The sequence below is a fragment of the Grus americana genome, chromosome 7 (genome assembly GCF_028858705.1).
Source record: "Grus americana isolate bGruAme1 chromosome 7, bGruAme1.mat, whole genome shotgun sequence".
In the NCBI taxonomy this organism is placed as follows: domain Eukaryota; kingdom Metazoa; phylum Chordata; class Aves; order Gruiformes; family Gruidae; genus Grus; species Grus americana.
Genome location: NC_072858.1, coordinates 4458880 through 4467780, shown reverse-complemented (window position 1 = coordinate 4467780; position 8901 = coordinate 4458880).

The following is an 8901-nucleotide window of genomic DNA, read 5'->3' as shown; positions in this document are numbered from 1 at the left end:
CCACCCCCGTGCCCCCACTCCTCGCGCGGAGGCAGCGACCCTCCCGTCCGCGGCCGCCTCCCATTGGTCGAGCCGCTCCCGATTGCCGGGTACACCCTCGCGCTCAGCCAATCAGAATGGGACGCCGGCACACCCGTGCGCCAAGGTCCCGCCCAGGCGGCTGTTCGCTCTCTTCCCTCAGAGCCGTGTCCCGCCGCTCCCGTCCGTCCCGTCGCCTCAGCCCTTCCCTCAGGCTCGGGGCGTCCCGCTCGCCTCTGCTGAATTGGGCCTCGAGGGCAATTTTTTGCAGCTATAGAAAACCTCCCCTCGGCAGGCTGAAGTCTCTGGCTCTGCGGGCCGAGCCGAGTGCCTTCCCATCGCCTATCACCGCCCAACCGGCTCCTCTGTAGTGCAGGTCGGCCCTTGGCCGCGCTTGCCCCCGTCTGGGAAGCTGCTGCACAAAAGAGCGAGCACGGAAAAATTTTGATAGGGATTGGGAAGAAATTAATGGAAGGTTTGTCGGATGAGCGTGGCTGGTGGTGACAGCTGCTCGCTGTCCTGTGGCCTGCCCGTGTGGTTAGTGGGATCTACATGTCCTTACTCCCCCGGTATTTTACAAAAAGTGCTACTGTGAGGATAGTAGAAACTTCTCTTCACAAGAGCTGCGCATAAGCTTAATCCTTATCTCTTTATCCCTGATAGTCTCCAGCTTACAAAAACTAATAGGCAGGGATTCACTACGTTTGCTAATGAATTCCTTGTGTAACTCCTGTGCCAACTGTTTGCAGCCTACGTGTAGAATGCGCCAACTTCCTGCACAGTTCCTCCAGCGTGGTACCATACCAGGAACAGGGTGCTGGTTGCCAGGAGCACGGCATTGATGGAGCCCCAGTCTTCACACCCTGCTGCCGAGGGAGTGGGGGAGGGAGGTCTGCTGCCGGGGACCGGCATGCTCTTACAGGGAGCTTTGAGCTGGGAGCCAGCAGGTGAGCAGGGGCAGGCCGTAACTAGCCAGCGCAACCCTGACCTTTCCCCAGGCTAAATTACCCTTGGAGAGCATTTTGTAACCAGAAAATCTGGATGTTTACAAGGAACTGTGAGGTATGTTTGATACATACATGCTAGTTTTACTCCAAAAGAAAAACACTGAGAATACTTCGCTTTTTATCTTACGCACCTCACAAGGGGGAAAAGAAACCCCCAAAACCCCAGTCTTAGCAGCCATGACTTCTGGGTGCCTCTTGCTTTTTGTTCATAAATTGTCCTGACACTTTTATCAATGCTGGAAAAGAGTTTATTTTTTCCACAAAGAAAACACAGTATCCTAGGTTGACAGTACAGAGAATTTTGCATATCTTCCCAGCACTAAAGCAACCCTACATTTGGAAATATTCCTGAATCTTGTCATATCTTCTAACCAAATTGCCCAAACCTTGGATGTCAGGGAGTAGTATTGCTTATGCGTTTGGAAAACAACGCCCTCAGAGAAAATTTTCCCAGTGTGCAGCCAGCTTGATGCAGCGAGGGTTGAGAGTAGAGCAGATGATACTGTGCTCTTTATAAATACACATACAGTAAGGCTCAATTTGCTAATATGTCTCTTACTAGCCTAATTCTGCCAACAAATAGTGCCCTACAACTGCTGCCAGAGCTGAATACATAAAGAACCAAAAGGTTGTGCCTTAGGTGCTAAATTGCAAAACACATTTCACAGTCATGTCTGTTGAACAACTACTTGGTTGTACTGTGAAAAGATTCTTAAGTCCGGAAGCATTTATTACCTAGGAACTGTTGAAACCCCTTTATTTCTAGTTAAACGTATGACTTTTTTTTTTTTTTTTTTTGTGAAATGCCTAAGGCTGAAAATAAGCAATGGCCCATCTGTTTTGAGTATTATATTTGTTCCCAGTTCATTTCTGTAAGGAAAAAATGCATGATTCTGTTTGTCATACATGCACATGTATTAAATAGCCTAGTGACACGGACCAGGATTTGCAACCATGAGATTGATGGGATTTTCCTGACTAAGAAATGCAGGTTTAAGCCTTGAGAGCAGCCTTTTACCTGCCTTTAAATGCCATTTTTCTCAAGGACACTTCCAATTGCTTTAGATTCACCCAGCCATACATTTTTCAGAGGAAGCAAAAAAAATGTAGAAATGACAGAACTTGTCCAAAGGATTAAATAGCACATATCATATGAGGAAAATACACATCTGAAAAATTAAAGAACGCAAACTAAAGGCAAGGAAGATCCATTGCTGAAGTGCTGAATCTTGGCTACAGGCTCTGCCACACAGAGCGAGAGCCGTACTGCCCTTAGAGGTGATTTCAGAAGCCAGGCATCCAGCTGCACTCCCAGAGAAACAGCCATCATGTACCCAAGTAAACACTGCAGATTCCTGTCTGAAATGCAGAGTTCCAAAAACAAACAGACAAATAACCCTCAAGGAAGAAAGGGCTTGCTTTCTTTTGGATTCTGCCAGGCCTGAAAGAAGAAGAAAAAAGGTTTATGTGCTCAAACACAGACATAGTATGGAATGTATAGATACTACATGTAAATGTATTTTTTAAAGCTGGTGTAGACTGTTTCTGAGATTAAAAAATTATGAGTATGAAATAACTCAACTGGAATGTAGTTATTCAACGCGCGCGAGAGAGTAACTTCAAACCCCTACTTAATGTAAGCTTGATCACAGTTTTGTATGGGATCAATGTAGTCCCATTGTGGCTCACTTTCTTTCCTCCTCCTTTTTTGGCACTTATAATCAAGACACAGAAAATATCTGCTTTTCTTCTTTAAATGCTATCAAGTTGGAATTTATATTGTTCACGTTGTACACAGTGGCAGCTGTTACCGTAGATGTTGAAGCGGTTGCTGTCAGCTAGATGCAGTATTTCCTGTGATTTAAAAAAGGAAAACAGGAGCTTAATGTGTACTATTTAGTTACCTGTAGATACCTAAAAGACTCCACATGACAGTAACCAAAACATGAAAAGTAGAAGACATGAAATTTTCACATTTTACAGTAATTTGCCCTGCAGAAAAGAAAATCTTGACCTACTTGAAGAAAGAGGGTTATTATATTCATTCTGCTTATCCTGAAAATACAGTGTGACATGTAAGTAAACCATAAAGTCATAAGAAGGAACAAGTTAAGTCATGCCGGTTGTTAGGAGTAATTCTGCAGCTCTGTCTCTGGCAGAAATGCTCACTGAAGTCATCAGGAATTAGGCATGTGAAGAGACTGAGGAATTGCATCCCAGTTACTGTGGTTATTTAGAGGTAGAGCCAATACAAAGGAATTACAGTCTTGGCCTCCTGAGTCCCTATGGCTGCAGAAGCTCCATGTGCTCCTGGGATTAACAAGCTGCTCGTGGGAGCTGCTGAAGGTCCTGTTGCAGTGGCAGGGTTACAGTTTCCTTTCCGGAGTTTAACACTGTCTCAGGTCTGCTGCAGTAGTGTCCAAAGTGCCTCGATAGCTGATATTTAAGCACACGGCACCAGCGTTCAATTCTTCAATGGCATGGTAGCTTCTTACTCAGCTCAGAGGAAGAGTTCCTCACCTCAGAGCAAGAGCCAGACCAGTCAGCAGGTTGGATATGGAGTTCATCCAAGTCACGAGGCTCAAGGTGCAAGTTCATAAGTAGCTAAACCCAATAGAAGTCTACAGTGCTGGCAGAAAGACATTCCAACCCCTCTTCCTGTCTCTATGAAAGCCACAAGGGTCGTCTTCACCCTTTCTCCTCTCGTTGAAACTGTGCTGCCACTCAGCAAAAAAAATTACACTTCCCTGAGCCAAAGGCAGAGTTTAAAGCAAGCATAGTGGTTAGCATAGTGCTCTGGAGAACTCCACCAACAGTCCCAGTCTGACAGCTGTCCAGGTACTTCATAGAGAACAGCTTTCTGAGAAGAGAGTGATGGTGTCATGTACTCTACAGGCCAACCTTGAAGATGTTTGTGTCATCTCTGATCAAGGATTGACAAAATAACAGTACATAGTGATGGGAGTCTTGTAACGTGAATGTAGGGACACAGGCCGTGTTAACATTTCTTAGTTGCCTGCCGTTGGAAAGCGTCTGGTGTAATACCAAACCTACACTGGGGTAAGACTTTCTGCGGCAGATGTTTCCTATTTGAAAACATATGTCTGGAAAAGACCCAAGGAGACGACGAAGGTGCTGTATTGCTGTGGTGATAAGATACCAATGAACAGATGGGTGATTGCAGGAATTTTCTACTTACACACTTCGATCTTTCATCAATGAGAATTGAAGTTCATGCTGATTTTTGATAGTGCCTTCTGTAGAAAAATTGCTTCCATGGCCCATGTTTGTGTTATTCTGGTTATTTACTGACAGCAGAATTCTACATTAAGACATTTCTTGCAGGACAAGAAACTTTAGTCTTTCCTGCAGCACAGCTAGAATATTTTACAATGCTGTGTGTCACAACATAGGAGCAACAAATTGTAATACATGCAAAGCACATCTGCCTCTCAAGTTCAGTTAGCGATTTCTTTCTCAGTTCTTATCTTTGAAGATAGTTTGGCAAAGCATAGCATGACCCCCTCAAAATAGTGCTGTTTTATTGGATGGATGTTAGTTAACCCAGCTTAAAGCACCACAAACAACCCTTAGAGCTGATATTCCTATTGCAAGATAAACCTTGTGCTATAGTTAATACTTATCTTCCCCCATATGTATGTTGGCTTATTCTACAAAGATTTCAATGACACTCTGTTTGTTAGATGACAATGTGGATAACTGAATTATAGAATCAAAATAGTTTAAATTATTGCCTTCTGTTAAGCATTGTTTCCAATGTTTGAACTTACCTTCGGTTATTTTGCTTTGCAGCATATCGATGCCTACGTCCAGAGCCTTCCACAAATGTGTATGAGAGACCTAGATTTAAAGGTAAATGATAAGCTCTTCTACTTCTTCAACTTGCAGTTAATTAAATGAAAGAGCCTTTCTACATACATTTCTGGTGAGCATCACATGCCTTGGGCATCACTCTACCAAGAAGGCACATATTGGAAAGAGTTTTAGAAAAATAACTCAGATTTACCAGGATAGATGAGAAGAGCTGTGTATCTTCAGCTCACTAGGGACTAGTTTTAGATTTTTCTCCAGTTCTGACAGGCAACTCTGACAGTAGTGTACCTGCCATTGCAGCAGCAACATGATACAAGTGTGAGATCCAGGAGAGCAGCAAGTGGGCAGGAGTCTAAGAATCCATAGGACGCTGATAAATGGCATTTCCTAGCATAAACATCAGAAATGGTAAAATAAAATCCAAAGAAAATTGGAGTGAGACTAAGTCAGTTTGAATTTCAGGCTTTTGAGTGCCTCACGTGAGCTTGCTTCTTCCTTGTACAAATGTATTTTGATACGGATCCTGCAGACCTTCTGCTTCCTAACTTCCATTCTTCATTCTTGGATTTTATCAGGACAGTGATTTCTGGAAAAGACAACTCCTTTACCTGCTCTCCAGACTTTCAAAATCTGACCCAGATGGCAACTATACCTGTCATGAGAGCACACAGAAAATGAACATAAATACATCTAACCGTGTAATAAGTATAAATACCTTGTCAATTTGGTTAATCTCAGGACTGAGCACTGAACATCTGGATACACTTTATCTCAGGAGCTGGGAAACTCTTCTCAAAATTGTACAACGGCACGTCCCCGCTGGCCCTGCTGTTGAAGTGTTTGAGATTTCCGCAACAAAGATTGCTAATCTTGCTAAATGGTGAGCACTCATCTGCTCAGGGCTACTATGGTCTGAAACTGAAGAACTTACATAATGCCTCCACCAAGTCAGACTTTAACTTGGCATCATTGCAGTGAAAGATTAGCGAAGTAACCTCTTGCATCATCTACCACTTGTCATTACCTCGGGATTACATGCTGTCAGCTCCTGAACTTCCCCATTCAGGACTTTAAACCAACCTTAGATTTTCTAGAATACCAGATAATTCAGAAAATTACAGGGTTTCTTGATACATTGTAGGACAAAAGACTTTGCTTTCAAAACCATTGTTTTACAAGTATTTCTTTTATAATTATTGTTTTCAAAAATCACACAACTTGAGATATCAGAAATATGGAGAGCATATTGGCAAAAGGAAGTAAGATCTTCAGAAAGCAGAAAGATCTTGACAGAAATTGCCTATTCCTAAACTACCATATTGCTGTTCCTTATTCGGGACAAATAAACTAGTAAAGCATTTAATCCATTCTTTGGTCTCTGCATCTCATTGATCATGTCTTCAAACTAATGCTCTTCTGTAGCAGTTTCAGGGAAATGCAGCGTTTTTTGAATTCACTGATACCCATGACTTTCAGTGGAATTCAGTGGAAGGGACTGAATGATAAGAAAAGTCGTCAGTCTGATGGCTACCCACAAACACTAAACAAGAGGTGTCAGCACAGGTATTGGATGTTGGGACATCATCATAGAACTGACCTAACCTGAGAGGACAAGGTTCCAACTCAGCTGACTCTCTATTTGTTACGTCAGGTGCTTAAAGATCCACAGATACAAAACCTGACATCTTTTAAGGTTCCCATTTTGCAAAGTCTATGTATCTCTCTATATTCTATCCTTTTTTAAAAAAAAAATAATTTTTAAGGCTTCTTTCTTTAAACAATAGCAGTAAAATAACTTCCATGATCAAAGCTACCATAACAAATCAGCATGTGTAGAATCTTTCTACAGTAAAAGTAGTAAATCTTTCATTTGTATTGGCCTTTTACATAAATCTGGTATCTTTGAAAGTATTTCAGCATGTCAGAGGCTGCTTGGTGGCAGAGCCTGAATCTTGAATACTACTGAAATCCCTCTACAGTGCTACGACGTGCCTAAGTCCCATGGAATGCCACATTTTTAATTACATTTTTCATGTGGCATTACATGGAATACAGAAAATTAGATGAGCAACTTGAGAAAGAAGCGAGCTTGGGAACTCTTCAGGGTTTGAATGGGAAAATCTAAGAGAAATTGAGTTTCATGTTTGTGCCATGGTAGTAAGCAAAGGTAGTGCTGCTACAGCCTACATGAATCACAGGAACGACAAAACAGCTCCTGTGAATAAAACGGCAAAGATGCCAACTTAGAGGCTAAAGCAAACCTGTAACATGCAGCTTATAAATTAGTTGCATGCATCATTATCTTCCCAGAAACTTTTACTGAGAACACCACCAGAAATAGGGCCCAGAACATGAGTTTTCCGTGTCAAGAAAGTGCCATGAAGATCTGCTCAAGGTGACTTCAGCTGATATGGGGTCATACTGGAAAACAAAAGATGTGTTCAGGTCTAGTGATGCAAGAACCCTATTATCAATTTTTCCTCAGGAGGATCTCACCCACCAAATATTTTGCTAGACGTCTAGTCTGCCTGCAAGTTGTAAAGCTGCTGAAAATCAGACTTTGATCTCATTCGTGACCAGTATATGGGACCGAAGCAACGCTTCTCAATCATTCCAGTCATCTGACCACTTAGTGGGCTGATGAGGCATTTAATAGATCAGCTGTTAGATTTTGTGAGGCCTTTGATAAATAAATGGGTACCTTGACTTTCATTGCTTTTCTGAACGTGCTATGGCACTGGCAGATTGCCAAAGACAGTATCTGCCGTGTTGTATGAAATAAGGTGAGCAATAAAAAGGATCTAGCTGTTGAACTGAGCATACCAAGACCGGGTTTGCACATACGTGTTGTAATGTGATGTAGGATTAGATATCCACATCTTTAAAAGGGACTTGATCTGCTTCATGCATGTCTTAGAGAAAAACTGCTCGTTGGGATCGAGGAATTTTGGAACGCTTGTTACATTCCCTATGGCAGATCTTCCCAGTTGACACCTTCATTAGTGAGAGCAAGGAGTGAGCTCAGTCCAGTGACAGCTGTCTGGAGCCCACCGACAAAGAGAACAGGCACAGCAAACCCCAGTGTCTGCATCTCCTGCCACTCCACACAACATGGGTGAGTCTTTGTGGGTGTGGATGGCCCAGAGGACATCTGCCAGAAGACACTGCTATGTACCTCTCAACATAAATACAACCTGTGCTGCCATCAGCAGGTGGGACTTACATGTTCCACACTGACAAGAAAAATCAGTGGTCATGTTTCTTCTGAAAGAACTATTCTGCCAGAAGCAGGGAGCAGTAGAAGGCCTCTCAGTTCTCTGTCTGCCTGCTCCTTGACTTGGGCCATCCCTGCTTCTCTCTAAATGGTCCTACTTGATCTCAGTAAGGAAGAAGTCTGCAGGTGGAAACCAGGGGATTCTATTGTCAGCTCAGGAATCTGTGTGTAGATAGCACATAGCTTACTACAGATGTTCTAGCAAACAGTGGGGGTATGGAGAGGGAGGAAAGGAATAGACTCTAGTTTAATCTTCCAGTCATGTATTACACAACAAATCATGTTCGTTTTCTTCATGAAAAATGCTTGGTCACTGACGTTTCAATGAATACGTTTTTATCTTTTGTTCCTCATTGTATTTGATTGCTCAGTGTATTCTTCAGACTTTCCAAACCCAACTGTATGAGGTTGGGTTTTTTTAAATACAAATCTGAAAGTATAGTTAAATTGACATTTCTAACATTTCCCTAACTGTGCTGTCCTGGTGTTCACCCATGGAATTCTTTCATTACCAGGTTAAATGAAGTTGATTTCCAAAGTGGTCCTTGGACCACTAATATTGCCTGTGTGGAGAGAAGGTATGAAACGAGAATTAAGTTTTTTGTCCAGAGATGAACAGTATATGAGTCAAGACCTTTCCCTTTCAACAGTTGAAGCATAGCATTTGCTTTCTTGCTGTCCTATGAAGCACCAAGTACTTGCCATTGCTGGAGGTGAGATTTCAGGCCCTAGCTGCCACGTTACATTTTGGAATGGAAACGAGGAGAG